The sequence below is a fragment of the Schistocerca americana genome, chromosome X (genome assembly GCF_021461395.2).
Source record: "Schistocerca americana isolate TAMUIC-IGC-003095 chromosome X, iqSchAmer2.1, whole genome shotgun sequence".
In the NCBI taxonomy this organism is placed as follows: domain Eukaryota; kingdom Metazoa; phylum Arthropoda; class Insecta; order Orthoptera; family Acrididae; genus Schistocerca; species Schistocerca americana.
Window position 1 is genome coordinate 1010789431 of NC_060130.1, and position 15071 is coordinate 1010804501.

The 15071-nt window shown below is 51.1% G+C and overlaps 1 protein-coding gene across 2 annotated transcripts in view; it reads left to right on the forward strand.

Moving 5' to 3' along the window:
• LOC124555682 (biotin--protein ligase) overlaps positions 1 to 15071 on the forward strand; it is a 373530-nt gene that overhangs the window by 233636 nt on the left and 124823 nt on the right. The gene's annotated exons all lie outside the window — the stretch shown is intronic.

The window sequence follows — 15071 nt, forward strand, 5'->3', positions numbered from 1 at the left end:
TAGGTCATTCTCACTACATGTACTGTCTGTGTGCCACATGAACACTACACTGAGGCCACATGTACTGTATTTACCACATGCACAGCCTGGTAATCAGACTGGGAGTTGTGAATGCATAGCTTATGTTTTACAGCTTTCAGGCTGTGCATGTGGTAAATACAGTACATGTGGCCTCAGTGTAGTGTTCATGTGGCACACAGACAGTGTGTATATATATATATATATATATATATATATATATATATATATATATATATGGTGTTTCAGAAATGACCGGTATATTTGAAACGGCAATAAAAACTAAATGAGCAGCGATAGAAATACACCGTTTGTTGCAATATGCTTGGGACAACAGTACATTTTCAGGCGGACAAACTTTCGAAATTACAGTAGTTACAATTTTCAACAACAGATGGCGCTGCGGTCTGGGAAACACTATAGTACGATATTTTCCACATATCCACCATGCGTAGCAATAATATGGCGTAGTCTCTGAATGAAATTACCCAAAACCTTTGACAACGTGTCTGGCGGAATGGCTTCACATGCAGATGAGATGTACTGCTTCAGCTGTTCAATTGTTTCTGGATTCTGGCGGTACACCTGGTCTTTCAAGTGTCCCCACAGAAAGAAGTCACAGGGGTTCATGTCTGGCGAATAGGGAGGCCAATCCACGCCGCCTCCTGTATGTTTCGGATAGCCCAAAGCAATCACACGATCATCGAAATGTTCATTCAGGAAATTAAAGACGTCGGTCGTGCTCCCCCTGCGGGGTCGGGGGTTAGAATAGGCCCGCGGTATTCCTGCCTGTCGTAAGAGGCGACTAAAAGGAGTCTCACACGTTTCGGCCTTATGTGATGGTCCCCTCTTGGGTTTGACCTCCATCTATTTAAATTATTCCGAAGAGCGAGCCAATTGGGGAAGGGCACCTTACATGGTGCACTGTATCCTTCGTGCAATTAGACCTATAGCCGTCTTTCTCGTCGTTGCAATGGTGTCCCGCTCGTTTTCGATCTCTTGGGCGATTACCACGCTGCACTCTGCAGTGTTTCTTTTAACTGTGACGACGACCTTGGCCATTTTTGCACCTAAGATCCAGCACGGTAGCCAGTCCGTTGTGGTGGGGTCGCCATGTACCCTCTTGGTTGTAGCCCCCTGACAACACAGGGATCGCTCTACTGATGCCTGCGCCGTTCACTCCCCACGTATGCCAAGGAGTAGATGCCCATCTCCCTGGGGCATCAGGACTCCCGGCAATGGCCATCCTGCCAGGTGGCCTTTGCTGTGGCTGGGTGGCGCCCGTGGGGAGGGCCCTTGGTCGGAGTAGGTGGCATCAGGGCGGATGACCCGCAATGAAGCGTGGTACATCATCTGTCGCTGGCGGCCAGCCGTCAGCAGTCTCTAAGCGTTCGAGAGCCCATTTTAAAGGCAACGTTTATGACCCCAAATCGTTCCCCTCCCTCGCCACACCATGGGAGGAACGACAGGCATTGCGTGACACTGAGACATATTCGCCCAGATATCTTGTCTGTACCAGAGCTGATGGGGAATCTTTTCTATCCGTGAAGCCTCAGTTCTTTGTAGAGCATTTAGAGGACAAGTTTGGGGAGGTGGAGGGCTTGTCCAAGATGCGGTCCGGATCGGTGTTGATAAAAACGGCATCCTCCACCCAGTCGCGGGCCTTGCTCGCTTGTACTCAGCTGGGGGATGTCTCTGTCACTATCACGCCCCATAAGAGTCTGAACATGGTCCAGGGCATTATCTTTCACAGGGATCTGCTTTTACAGTCCGACGACGAGCTGCGCGCCAACTTGGAGCGCCGAGGTGTCCATTGCATCCGGCGCGTCCACCAGGGTCCGAGGGATCGTCAAGTTGCCACCGGTGCCTTCATCTTGGCCTTCGAGGGTGACACGTTACCTGAGAAGGTCAAGGTGATGGTGTACCGTTGTGATGTCAAGCCGTATATCCCTCCCCCGATGCGGTGCTTCAAGTGTTGGAAGTTCGGCCACATGTCTTCACGCTGTGCGTCCGACCTCGTCTGTCGCGATTGCGGTCGACCTTCCCATCCTGATCATCCCTGTGCGCCGCCTCCAATCTGTGTGAACTGTGGTGCGCCCCATCCGCCTTGCTCGCCAGACTGTCCGATTCTGCAGAAGGAGCGGAAGATCATGGAAATAAAGACTGTCGACCGCCTGACGTACACTGAGGCGAAGCGGAAATATGATCGGCTTCATCCGGTGTGCATGACAGCTTCCTATGCCGCAACTGTCACTCCTTCTACAATTCCATCCGCTCCAGTCAGCTCACAGAGTCGAAGTCCCACACCTGCCCCCTTGATGGTGGGGGGCACTAAACCACCTGTTGCTCCTGCTCCATCTCCTTCAGGAGCAACACCCCCCCCAACCATCGGGGACATCAGTCCCACCTTCCCAGCCGGAGAAGCGTAAGACTTCTTCGGCTACTCTCGTAAGGAAGGGGTCCCTTGGGGACCTCCCTTCCCAAGTTCCGTCCGGTACAAAGGCCGACAGCCGCAAGTGGCTTAAACAACCGCCGATCCCTGGTCGTAGGGACACACGGTCGTCGTCTGTCCCTGAGACCGACCCAGTTGCGCCCTCCCAGCCTGCGCCACCAAAGGCACAGCGCGAAAAGCAGAAGAAGAAGAAACTCCCCAAGGCTACCGACATTGCGGTGGCACCCGTTCCACCGCTTCCTACAAGCTCTGCGTCTGAGGATGAGGTGGAGATTCTGGCGTCCGCTGAGGACATGGATCTCGCCGGTCCCTCGGATGCAGTAGATGGCTGTTGTCCAGGTGGTGACTCAGTAGCAGCAGGGGCCCCGGAGGCGTAATCTGCCTCCCCAGTCCCTTCACGCCTTTCCCATCCATGGCTAATAACATCCTCCAGTGGAACTGCAGCGGTTTCTTCCACCATCTACCTGAGCTCCGCCACCTTATCAGCCGTCATCCTTTCCTTTGCATTGCTCTGCAGGAAACTTGGTTTCCAGCAATGCGAACCCCCGCCCTCCGTGGCTATCGGGGTTATTTTAAGAACCGGGCAGCTTATGCAAGGGTGTCTGGTGGCGTCTGCATATATGTCCTGAACTCTCTTCACAGCGAGTTTGTGCCTCTACAAACAGCTTTAGAGGCTGTCGCTGTTCGGGTGTGGACGCCCCAGGCCATTACCGTCTGCAGTCTTTACCTTCCACCTGATGGTACTGTCGCGCAGCATGTCCTGGCTGCTCTGATAGCACAACTGCCGCCACCTTTTTTGCTGCTGGGCGATTTCAATGCCCACAACCCTCTATGGGGTGGGACTGTCTCCGATGATCGTGGTCGGGCCGTGGAGCATGTGTTGGCTCAGCTCGACCTTAGCCTCTTAAACACCGGTGCTCCCACGCATTTCAGTGTGGCCCACGGCTCGTTCTCGGCCATCGATCTCTCTATTTGCAGCCCTGGACTTGTCCCATCCCTCCACTGGAGGGTGCATCCTGACCTGTGTGGTAGTGACCATTTTCCCATCTATTTGTCACTGCCACAGTGTCATTCTTCTGGGCGCTTGCCCCGCTGGGCTCTCCACAGGGCTGACTGGCCAGCTTTTACTTCTGCTGTAACCATTGCGTCTCCCCCACAGGGTGACATTGACGAGGTGGTCCGTGTTTTAACCACGTCCATCATTTCAGCGGCCGAGGCTACCATCCCCCGTTCCTCTGGCCTCCCTCGGCGGACGGCTGTCCCCTGGTGGTCGCCGGAGATTGCTGAGGCTATTCGCGACCGTAGGCGGGCTCTCCAACGTCATAGGCGGCACCCGTCTCTGGAGACCCTCATCGCCTTTAAGAGGCTCCGTGCCTTCGCCCGTCGTCTTATTGCACGGCGTAAGCAGGAGTGCTGGGAGAGGTACGTCTCCTCCCTGGGCTCCCGTGTGTCGTCCTCGCACGTGTGGTCCCGGATCCGGCGGATTTATGGCTCCCAGACCCCTGTGGGTGTCCCTGGGCTCTCCTTGGACGGCGCTGTCTGCACGGACGCTGCCGCCATTGCTGACCGGCTAGCCGCGCACTTTGCTCAGAGCTCTGCGACTGCTTCCTATCCCCCCGCCTTTCGCTCTCTAAAGGAGCGAGCCGAGCGGACGCCGTTCTCATTCCACACGCGTCATTATGAAACTTACAATGCTCCTTTCAGCGAGAGGGAACTCCTCGCTGCCCTCGCCGATTGCCCTGATACTGCACCAGGACCGGACTGCATCCACGCGCAGATGCTGAAGCATCTCTCCAGGGCCTGCCAGAGACACATCCTCACCATCTTTAACCGCATTTGGAGCGAGGGCGTGTTCCCGTCGCAATGGCGAGAGGGTCTTATTGTCCCCATCGTGAAGCCCGGTGCGGACCCACTGGCGGTGGACAGCTATCGTCCCATTACCCTCACCAACGTTTTGTGCAAATTGCTCGAACGTATGGTGGGGCGGCGTTTGTGTTGGGTCCTTGAGTCGCGCGGTCTCCTCGCTCCATCTCAGGGTGGCTTCCGTCGGGGCCGGTCTGCAGTGGACAATTTGGTGCGGCTGGAATCTGCTGTCCGTACGGCTTTTTCCCGACGTCAGCACCTTGTTGCTGTATTTTTCGATCTGCGGAAGGCGTATGACACCACATGGAGGCATCACATCCTCGCCACGTTGCATGGGTGGGGTCTTCGTGGTCGGCTCCCGGCTTTTCTTCAAAGCTTTTTATTGCGCCGCTCTTTCCGGGTGCAAGTCGGTGCCACCTCTAGTTCCTCTTATATACAGGAAAATGGGGTCCCGCAGGGCTCGGTGTTGAGCGTCTCGTTATTTCTAGTGGCCATTAATGGTCTGGCTGCAGCAGTGGGGTCGTCGGTGTCTCCTTCTTTGTATGCCGACGACTTCTGCATCTCATTTAGCTCCACGACTACGGGAGTCGCCGAACGCAGGCTGCAAGTCGCCGTTCGCAAGGCAGCATCATGGGCTCTGACTCATGGTTTTCAGTTCTCTGCTGCCAAGACTCGGGTTATGCACTTCTGCAGGCGTCGAACGGTCCACCCTCATCCTGAACTTTACCTCGACGGCCACCTGCTTGAAGTGGTGGACACTTGCCGCTTCTTGGGACTCGTGTTTGATGCCCGGCTCACATGGGTTCCTCATATTACTCAGCTGAAGCAAAAATGCTGGCGGCACCTCAACGCCCTCCGCTGCCTTAGCCACACATCTTGGGGTGCGGATCGCTGCACGCTGCTGCGATTGTACAGAGCCCTTGTGCAGTCCCGGCTTGATTATGGGAGCCTGGCCTATGGGTCTGCGTCACCCTCAGTGTTGAAGTTGTTAGACCCCATACACCACTGTGGGGTTCGGCTTGCAACTGGCGCTTTTCGCACTAGTCCCGTGGATAGTCTACTGGTGGAGGCCGGGGTTCCCCCGCTGCGGATTCGCCGCCATCGTATGCTCGCCGACTATGCTGTCCACGTCCATTGCTCGCCAGGCCATCCCAATCGTCGCCTGCTTTTCCCTGCCTTGGTCCACCACCTGCCCGAACGGCGACCTCGGTCTGGGCTTTCCGTAGCTGTCCGTGTCCAGTCCCTGCTGTCAGAACTGGGGTCATTCCCTCTTCTGCCTCCCTTCCGGGTCCGTACACCTACGCCTCCCTGGTGTTTGTCCCGGCCGTCCGTCCATCTGGATTTGGCACAGGGACCTAAGGACTCGGTTCCGCCTGTGGCCCTCCGTCGCCGTTTTCTTGCGCTCCTCGACTCATTTCCGGGCTGTGAGCCTGTCTACACTGATGGTTCCCTGGTTGATGGTCGCACTGCCTACACTTTTGCTCACGCTGCCCATGTTGAGCAACGCTCCTTGCCGGCTGGCTGCAGTATTTTTACTGCAGAGCTGGTGGCCATCTTGCGAGCTCTTGAGCATATGCGTTCCTGCTCAGATGCGTCCGTCGTCATCTGCAGTGACTCCCTGAGCAGCCTCCAGGCCATCGACCGCTGCTATCCCTCTTCTCCTCTGGTGTCCTCTATTCGGGAGTCTGTTTCCACCATTACCCACTCTGGTCGTTCGGTGGTTTTTGTTTGGACGCCCGGTCACGTTGGCATCCCGGGGAACGAACGTGTTGACAGGCTGGCCAAAGGGGCGATAGACGCCCCAGCTTTGGAGATCGGCCTTACGGCTCGCGACCAGCAGCTGTTGTTGCGCCGTAAGGTACTTGGGATGTGGGCTGCTGAGTGGCGTGGCGTGACAGCCCCGCATAAACTACGGGCTGTCAAGGGGACGACCGATGTGTGGCGTTCCTCCCTACGGGCTTCTCGCAGGGACTCGGTAGTCCTGTGTCGGCTGCGCATCGGCCATACCTACCTGACGCACGGCCATCTGTTACGTCAGGAGGATCCCCCCTTGTGTCAATGTGGGTCCCGGCTGACGGTCGGCCACATTTTGCTGGAGTGTCCTCGACTGCGCACACTCCGGCAATCTTTTAATCTCCCGGGCACTTTGGCTTTGGTTTTATCCGACGATGCCTCCATGGCTGATACCGTTTTAAATTTTATCCGTGGTAGTCCGTTTTATGGTTCGATTTAGGGAGGTCCTGCGCCTTTCCCTTTCTGTGTCTATTGTCCTTGTGTCTGTTGCTGTTCTGGTGTGCCGTGAGATGGTTGACTCTTTCCCATTTTTGATCTCGTGGTCAGTCAACCAGTCTCCGGCCATCTTCCTTTCTTCTGTTTCTTTCTGTCTGGTGTTCCTCTGTCCTGTTCTTGTCTGTAGTGTTTGTTGCTGAATTTGTGTGCTTTTAGCGCCTGGGGGGACGTCTCCTCCCCCTTTGGTTTTTATCTGCTTCGTAGATTTTCGGCTCGCCTGATTTTGGAATGGGGGACTGATGACCTTCGCTGTTTAGTCCCCCTTAAACATCCAACAACCACCATCGGCCGTGCGATGTGGCCGGGCACCATCTTGCATAAACCACGACGTGTTCGCAGTGTCGTCTAAGGCAGTTTGTACCGCCACAAATTCACGAAGAATGTCCAGATAGCGTGATGCAGTAATCATTTCGGATCTGAAAAATGGGCCAATGATTCCTTTGGAAGAAATGGCGGCCCAGACCAGTACTTTTTGAGGATGCAGGGACGATGAGACTGCAACATTGGGCTTTTCGGTTCCCTATATGCGCCAGTTCTGTTTATTGACGAAGCCGTCCAGGTAAAAATAAGCTTCGTCAGTAAACCAAATGCTGCCCACATGCATATCGCCGTCATCAGTCCTGTGCACTATATCGTTAGCGAATGTCTCTCGTGCAGCAATGGTAGCGGCGCTGAGGGGTTGCCGCGTTTGAATTTTGTATGGATAGAGGTGTAAACTCTGGCGCATGAGACGATACGTGGACGTTGGCGTCATTTGGACCGCAGCTGCAACACGGCGAAAGGAAACCCGAGGCCGCTGTTGGATCACCTTCTGCACTAGCTGCGCGTTGCCCTCTGTGGTTGCCGTACGTGGTCGCCCTACCTTTCCAGCACGTTCATCCGTCACGTTCCCAGTCCGTTGAAATTTTTCAAACAGATCCTTTATTGTATCGCTTTTCGGTCCTTTGGTTACATTAAACCTCCGTTGAAAACTTCGTCTTGTTGCAACAACACTGTGTTCTAGGCGGTGGAATTCCAACACCAGAAAAATCCTCTGTTCTAAGGAATAAACCATGTTGTCTACAGCACACTTGCACGTTGTGAACAGCACACGCTTACAGCAGAAAGACGACGTACAGAATGGCGCACCCATAGACTGCGTTTTCTTCTATATCTGTCACATCACTTGCAGCGCCATCTGTTGTTGAAAATTGTAACTACTGTAATTTCGAAAGTTTGTCCGCCTGAAAATGTACTGTTGTCCCAAGTATATTGCAACAAACGGTGTATTTCTATCGCTGCTCGTTTAGTTTATATATATATATATATATATGCATTACCACTGTAATTTCGAAAGTTTGTCCGCCTGAAAATGTACTGTTGTCCCAAGTATATTGCAACAAACGGTGTATTTCTATCGCTGCTCGTTTAGTTTTTTATATATATATATATATATATATATATATATATATATATATATATATATATAAAACTAAACGAGCAGCGATAGAAATACACCGTTTGTTGCAATATACTTGGGACAACAGTACATTTTCAGGCGGACAAACTTTCGAAATTACAGTAGTAATGCATATATATATATATATATATATATATATATATATATATGCCTTTACAAATTTCTGCTTGTGTCTGTGTATGTGCGGATGGATATGTGTGTGTGTGTGTGTGTGTGTGTGTGTGTGTGTGTGTGTGTGTGTGTGTGCGCGCGCGAGTGTGTATACCTGCCCTTTTTCCCCCTAAGGTAAGTCTTTCCGCTCCCAGGATTGGAATTACTCCTTACCCTCTCCCTTAAAACCCACATTCTTTCGTCTTTCCCTCTCCTTCCCTCTTTCCTGACGAAGCAACCATTGGTTGCGAAAGCTTGAATTTTGTGTGTATGTTTGTATTTGTTTGTGTGTCCATCGACCTGCCAGCGCTTTTGTTTGGTAAGTCTCATCATCTTTGTTTTTTTATATATATATATATCCTGTTTCTCTTTTCCTTCACCCTTCTCCAAAATTCTTTCATTTTCTGAGAATGAGCTCTTTTCCTATCATCTTACTATTTGACTCCAGATGTTTTCCTGTTGTATATTCTTAAAAACTTTGGAATTTTTTGCCTTCTAGTCTGAAGTCATCTCTATTGAGTAAGGTCTCCTGTGTAATCTGCATTTCTTCCAAGTCCTTTTCTGCCTTGCCTCCTCACCCATTTTCTTTGTCTGTTTTCCTGTTTTGAAAGAATGTGTGGATCTTGTGCTAATCTGTTTTCCTTCCTTCTCTCTAGATGTCCACAGAGTGTAATACATCTTTTCCTGATCTCATCTGTTATTTTAGGGGAGAATGAATATTTCCGTATTTGCTCTCAAAATCCAGTTGCCATCTTTGTTCTTTATTGGACCTAATATTTTTCACGAGATTCTTCTTTCTTTCTTTGTTTTTCTTAAATCTTGGTTTTAACTCCGGTAGACAAAAGCCAAGCTGTGCTACCCTCTGGAGTTCAAAAATAAAAGAAATGTGCTTTTTGTTGTTACAATTCTACTAGTTAAAAAATCTAATGCTTTATTTCTGTACTTGTATTATCACAAATAAAACAAAATGCTTGAGTACTGATGGCACTTGGAACAAAAACTTTCTTCATGCTGTTTTGTCAAAAACTGAAATTTTTGAGACCGCAACTATTCACAGAATAAAAGTGATTCTTTCATGAAGAAAACAGCAACTAGCTACTGTTGCTGTTAATAATGTTAATTATTTACGCAAATGGTGCTGTTACCAGTTTTAAACCAACAGGTTCATCTTCAGACCAGCTGTTCATGGTTATTTTAATTTGTTGTTCTTTATATTAGCCAACTGCTAACGTAAACAACAACAACAATAAAATGTAAAATGAACGTGAACAGCCATCTGAAGATGAACCTGTCTGTTCGAAGCTGGTAATGGAAGAATAAATATGTAACAACTTCCAGTTTCCAGGTGGCACTTGGAACTTAAGTATTTATTTCCTAATTTGTCTCCTTATTTTTTGCAGTGATGCAGTGAACAACATAATTCTGTGGTGTAACTCTTTCTCAAATTTTTGGATACAGATAAGTTGCTTACAAACAGAGATACATTGTTTTCATTCTCACAAAAAAACTTAGATTTGGCACTTAGAATATTTTCCATTTTCACTCTTCAGATGACTACCCACATTGAAAAAATAGGATAACTATGATGCGTGATAAAAAAATGTTTTATTTATTTATTTACTAGCTGATAAATCTGTCATCGCCCAGGTATACATTTATTCCAACCATCTGTTAGTCCATCTCCTCTTCCCTACTCTCTCTGTCCATCTCCTCTTCCCTACTCTCTCTGTCCATCTCCTCTTCCTTACTCTCTCTGTCCATCTCCTCATCCCTACTCTCTCTGTCCGTCTCCTCTGCCCTGCTCTCTCTGTCCATCTCCTCTTCCCTACTCTCTCTGTCCATCTCCTCTTCCTTACTCTCTCTGTCCATCTCCTATTCCCTACCCTCTCTGTCCGTCTCCTCCTTCCCCCTCTCTCTACCCATCTCCTTCCCCCTCTCCATGAACTTTCAGACCATCTCCTCCTTTCCCCTCTCTCTCTCTCTCCACCCCCCTCCTTCCCCCTTCCCCCAAACTTTCAATCCGTCTCCTCCTGCCCCTCTCTCGTTCCGTATCCACCTCCTTCCTCTGTCGGTTGCCAGTCTGCTCTTCATCCCACTTGCCCCTCTGCTCCTTCCCCTTCTGTCCATCTCTTCCAACCCCCACAAATTTCATCTCCTACTTCCCCTATCTTTTTCAGTCTCCTCCTCCCCCTGTATCTGTCCAACTCTTCCTCCCTCTCCCTGTTCATCTCCTCTCCTTTTCTTTGTGTGTCCATCTCTTCCTCTCCCTTCTCTCTGTTCACCTTCTCCTCTTCCCTTTCTCTGTGTGTTTCGTCCTCCCCTCTGTCTGTATGTTTCCTCTTCCTCCATCTCTCTGCCTGTCTCTCCACCAACCTCTCTACATCTCCTCCTCGCCCCTCCTCTGTCCATCTCCTCATCTCCCCTCTCTCCATCCATTTCCTCCTCTCCCCTCCCTCTGTCCACCTCCTCCTCTCCCCTCTCCTGTGTCTGTCCATGTCCTCCTCCTCCCTGTGCCTTCCCCTCCTCCTCCCTCGCTGTCAGTATATCTCCTCAACTTCCCTTCTCTCTCCATGTTATGACACTCACCCCAATAGGAGACTGGTGGTTCTTACCCCTAGAGTACGTCTTTTCCGATTACAACTAATATCTGTACCAAATTTGTTTGAAATCATTCCAGTGGTTTAGAATGTGCTTTTTATCTGTGGCCTTGCCTGCATATGCACATGTCAAACACATCTCACACATACTTAAAATATTTCATCTGTATTTGTACAAATATTTCACCTGTATGCCTAGTAAATTTCGTTCCCATGCAGCTCTGTGTGTATGATGTATCTCCTGAACTGTGTGCTGCACAATGATATAATTTTGCAGGTACATCGTGTGGCATATGTACCCACTGTCTGTGGAATTTATTGTGAATAGAGTTAGTAGTAAAGAAGTAATAAATTAAGACATCGTGCATCACGTGACAGTTTCTCATACATCTCAGTGCTTGTGACATCGTATCTCCTGAACTATGTGTCATACAATCAATAATATATTTTTGTAGGTACATTCAGTGGCAAATGTGGATACTGTCTGTGAAAATTGTTGGGAATAGAATTAGCAGCAATTATGTAACAAATTTAAATGGCTTGCATGATGCTTTTGTTTTCCATGCATTCAGTGTTTATGATCCCCCCTGCAGGTCCGGGGATTAGAATAGGCCCGCGGTATTCCTGCCTGTCGTAAGAGGCGACTAAAAGGAGTCCATCCCCCTCACGGGGGTAGTTAGCGCCTGCGTCCGGAGACGGACGGTTCCACGACCTATCATCGTGGTCCTTTTGGTTTTTCACTTCTCGTTTCTTCCTTCCTTTTGTTGGTTCCTTTCTTTGCTCTTCTCCACCTCACTGTCTTCCTTACTCTTTCCCTTGCCTTCTCCTTGCCTTCTCATTGCCTTTTTCTCCTTGCCTTCTCATTGCCTTTTTCTCCTTGCCTTCTCATTGCCTTTTTCTCCTTGCCTTCTCATTGCCTTTTTCTCCTTGCCTTCTCATTGCCTTCTTCTCCTTGCTTTCTCATTGCCTTCTTCTCCTTGCCTTCTCTGGTCTCCGCCTCGGCGTTTGAGACAGTCTGTCCTCTTTCTCCCTCTCTCTCTTCTTTTTCCTCTTCTTCCTTCCTCCCTGTGCGTGCCTGAAGGCCGACCCACGCGTTCGCACGCGTAGCCGGTGACGGGGTAACGCGTAAGTCCCCGCCCTGGGTAGACATGTAAGGCACGCGCGTACCCCCTGGTAAAGGCCAGGCCCGGGGAGGGGTGATTGCCTGAGCTGATACCTTCTGACCATGCCGATTGGTCCCTCCGTCTGTTTCTCAGGAGGTGTGACCTGAGGTGTAAACATTCACCTAAGGCGGGAGTGCCCTCTGAGAGGGTCCCCACAAGGAAGGAGCGCGCCATCGGAGACGCTGGCAATCATGGGGGATTCCTCCGCAATGGATTCTACTCCATCTCTTTCGACTTCGACCCACAAACGGAAACGTGACCAGCCAACAGTGACAAAAGTACTACCGCCTGCCCCACAGTTCCTCGTAGTTTCTCGATCTGAGGACGGAAAGGATTTTTCCTCTGTCAACCCTTTCGTTATTCAGAAGGGCGTAGATGCCATAGCCGGATCTGTCAAATCTTGTACCAGGTTGCGTAACGGCACCTTATTACTAGAAACTGAGAGTGCCTTTCAGGCACAAAAACTGCTTCGGGCCACCCTCCTGTACACGTTCCCTGTCCGGGTGGAGGCCCACCGAACTTTGAATTCGTCTCGTGGTGTAGTCTATACTAGCTCCCTCGACGGATTGACTGACGAGGAGCTTCAATCATTCCTCGCTGAGCAGGGCGTGACGGCTGTCCATAGGGTCATGAAAAAGGTCAACAATGACCTTGTACCGACCCGGACAATTTCCTTGACCTTCGATAGTGTTAAGCTGCCATTGCGCATCAAGGCGGGCTACGAGGTTATTTCTGTTCGCCCCTATGTCCCGACACCTACGCGCTGCTACCAGTGTCAGCATTTCAATCACACTCGACAGTCTTGTTCCAATGCGGCTAAATGTGTCACTTGTGGCAGGGATGCCCATGAGGGTGACTGTCCACCTCCGTCTCCTCGTTGTGTGAACTGTCAGGGTGACCATGCCGCATCCTCCCGCAACTGTCCTGTCTATAAGGAAGAACGCTGTATCCAGGAAATTCGGGTCAAAGAGAAAGTGTCCACCTCGGCTGCTCGCAAGCTATTGGCTAGTAGGAAGCCCACGCTGCTCCCAGCGGGGAAATACAGTACTGCCCTCGCCTCTCCTCGGACTACCCGGGAGGTAGCAACCCAGACATGCGATCTGACCTTCAGCACCACGGTCGTCCGTTCGGCCAGTGCTAAGATCGCGCGGTCGACGTCTCCTCTTCCTCCCATCACCCCACAGACTCGAGCACCTTCCTCAGCTTCTGCTAAGACGAAGACACCGAAGTCAGATGCACGGGCCTTCAAGAAGGAACCATCCCGTGCAGACTTCCTACGTACCTCGACCTCCCAGCCTTCGACCGGTACTTCCACTACACGTCCTTCCAAAAAGGCGCATAGGAAGCACAGTTCTCCTTCCCCGCCATGGCGCATTTCTTCTCTTGCGCCACCCAGCGGCTGCCGCCCCAGGCCGTCATCCGTTTCGCCTGGCCGCACCGCTGGTCGCCGTACATCTGGCCGTTCACTGGCGGAGGAAGCTCCCCCTCCCGGCCATCCTCCCGAGATGGCCGATGACCCTATAGACCCAATGGACGATGACTGTCCGCCTACTGATAGCGGCGGCAGTGCTCGCTCGAAGCCAGGCCCTAAGCGGCCTTCGAGGTGACCACTTCTCTCATCTTCCTTTTCTTATGATGGCACTTATTCACTGGAATATTCGCAGCATTCGCTCCAACCGAGAGGACTTGAAGTTGCTGCTCCGCGTGCACCGTCCGCTTGTCGTAGCCCTCCAGGAAACGAAGCTACGACCATGCGATCAAATTGCCTTGGCACACTACACCTCTGTGCGTTTTGACCTACCCCCTGTGGTAGGTATCCCAGCTCATGGAGGGGTTATGTTGCTGGTCCGGGATGATATTTACTACGATCCCATCACGTTGCACACCGGCCTGCAGGCAGTTGCCATCCGAATTACTCTCCCCACTTTTACGTTTTCCTTTTGTACCGTTTACACTCCATCGTCATCTGCCGTTACCAGGGCAGACGTGATGCAACTTATTGCTCAGCTACCTGCACCATTTTTGTTAACTGGAGACTTCAATGCCCACCATCCCCTTTGGGGCTCTCCAGCATCCTGCCCGAGGGGCTCCTTGTTAGCAGACCTTTTCAACCAGCTCGATCTTGTCTGCCTCAATACTGGCGCCCCTACTTTTCTTTCGGACACATCTCACACCTATTCCCATTTAGACCTCTCTATATGTACTCCCCAACTTGCACGCCGGTTTGAGTGGTATGCACTTTCTGATACATATTCGAGCGACCACTTCCCGTGTGTTATCCATCTCCTGCAGCATACCCCCTATCCGTGCTTCTCTAATTGGACCATCTCCAAGGCAGACTGGGGGCTCTTCTCTTCCAGGGCGACCTTTCAGGATCACACCTTTACAAGCTGCGATCGTCAGGTCGCACACCTCACGGAAGTCATTCTCGCTGCTGCTGAATATTCCATCCCTCACCCTCCTTCTTCTCCACGTCGCGTACCGGTCCCCTGGTGGACCGCAGCATGTAGAGACGCTTTACGTGCTCGTCGACGTGCTTTACGCACTTTTAAACGCCACCCTACAGTGGCGAATTGTATCAATTATAAACGATTACGTGCTCAGTGTCGTCGTATTATCAAAGAAAGCAAGAAAGCCAGCTGGGCTGCTTTCACAAGCACCTTCAACAGTTTTACTCCTTCTTCTGTTGTCTGGGGTAGCCTGCGCCGGCTATCTGGCACTAAGGTCCACTCACCAATTTCTGGCTTGAAGGTCGCGAATGACGTCCTTGTGGCCCCTGAGGCTGTCTCCAATGCCTTCGGCCGCTTTTTCGCAGAGGTTTCGAGCTCTGCTCATTACCACCCTGCCTTCCTCCCCCGCAAACAGGCAGAGGAGGCTAGGCCACCTAACTTCCGCTCCTCGAATTGTGAAAGTTATAATGCCCCATTCACCATGCGGGAACTCGAAAACGCACTTGGCCGATCACGGTCCTCTGCTCCAGGGCCAGATTCTATTCATATTCAGATGCTGAAGAACCTTTCTCCTGCGGGTAAAGGTTTTCTTCTTCGTACATACAATCGCATCTGGATTGAGGGACATGA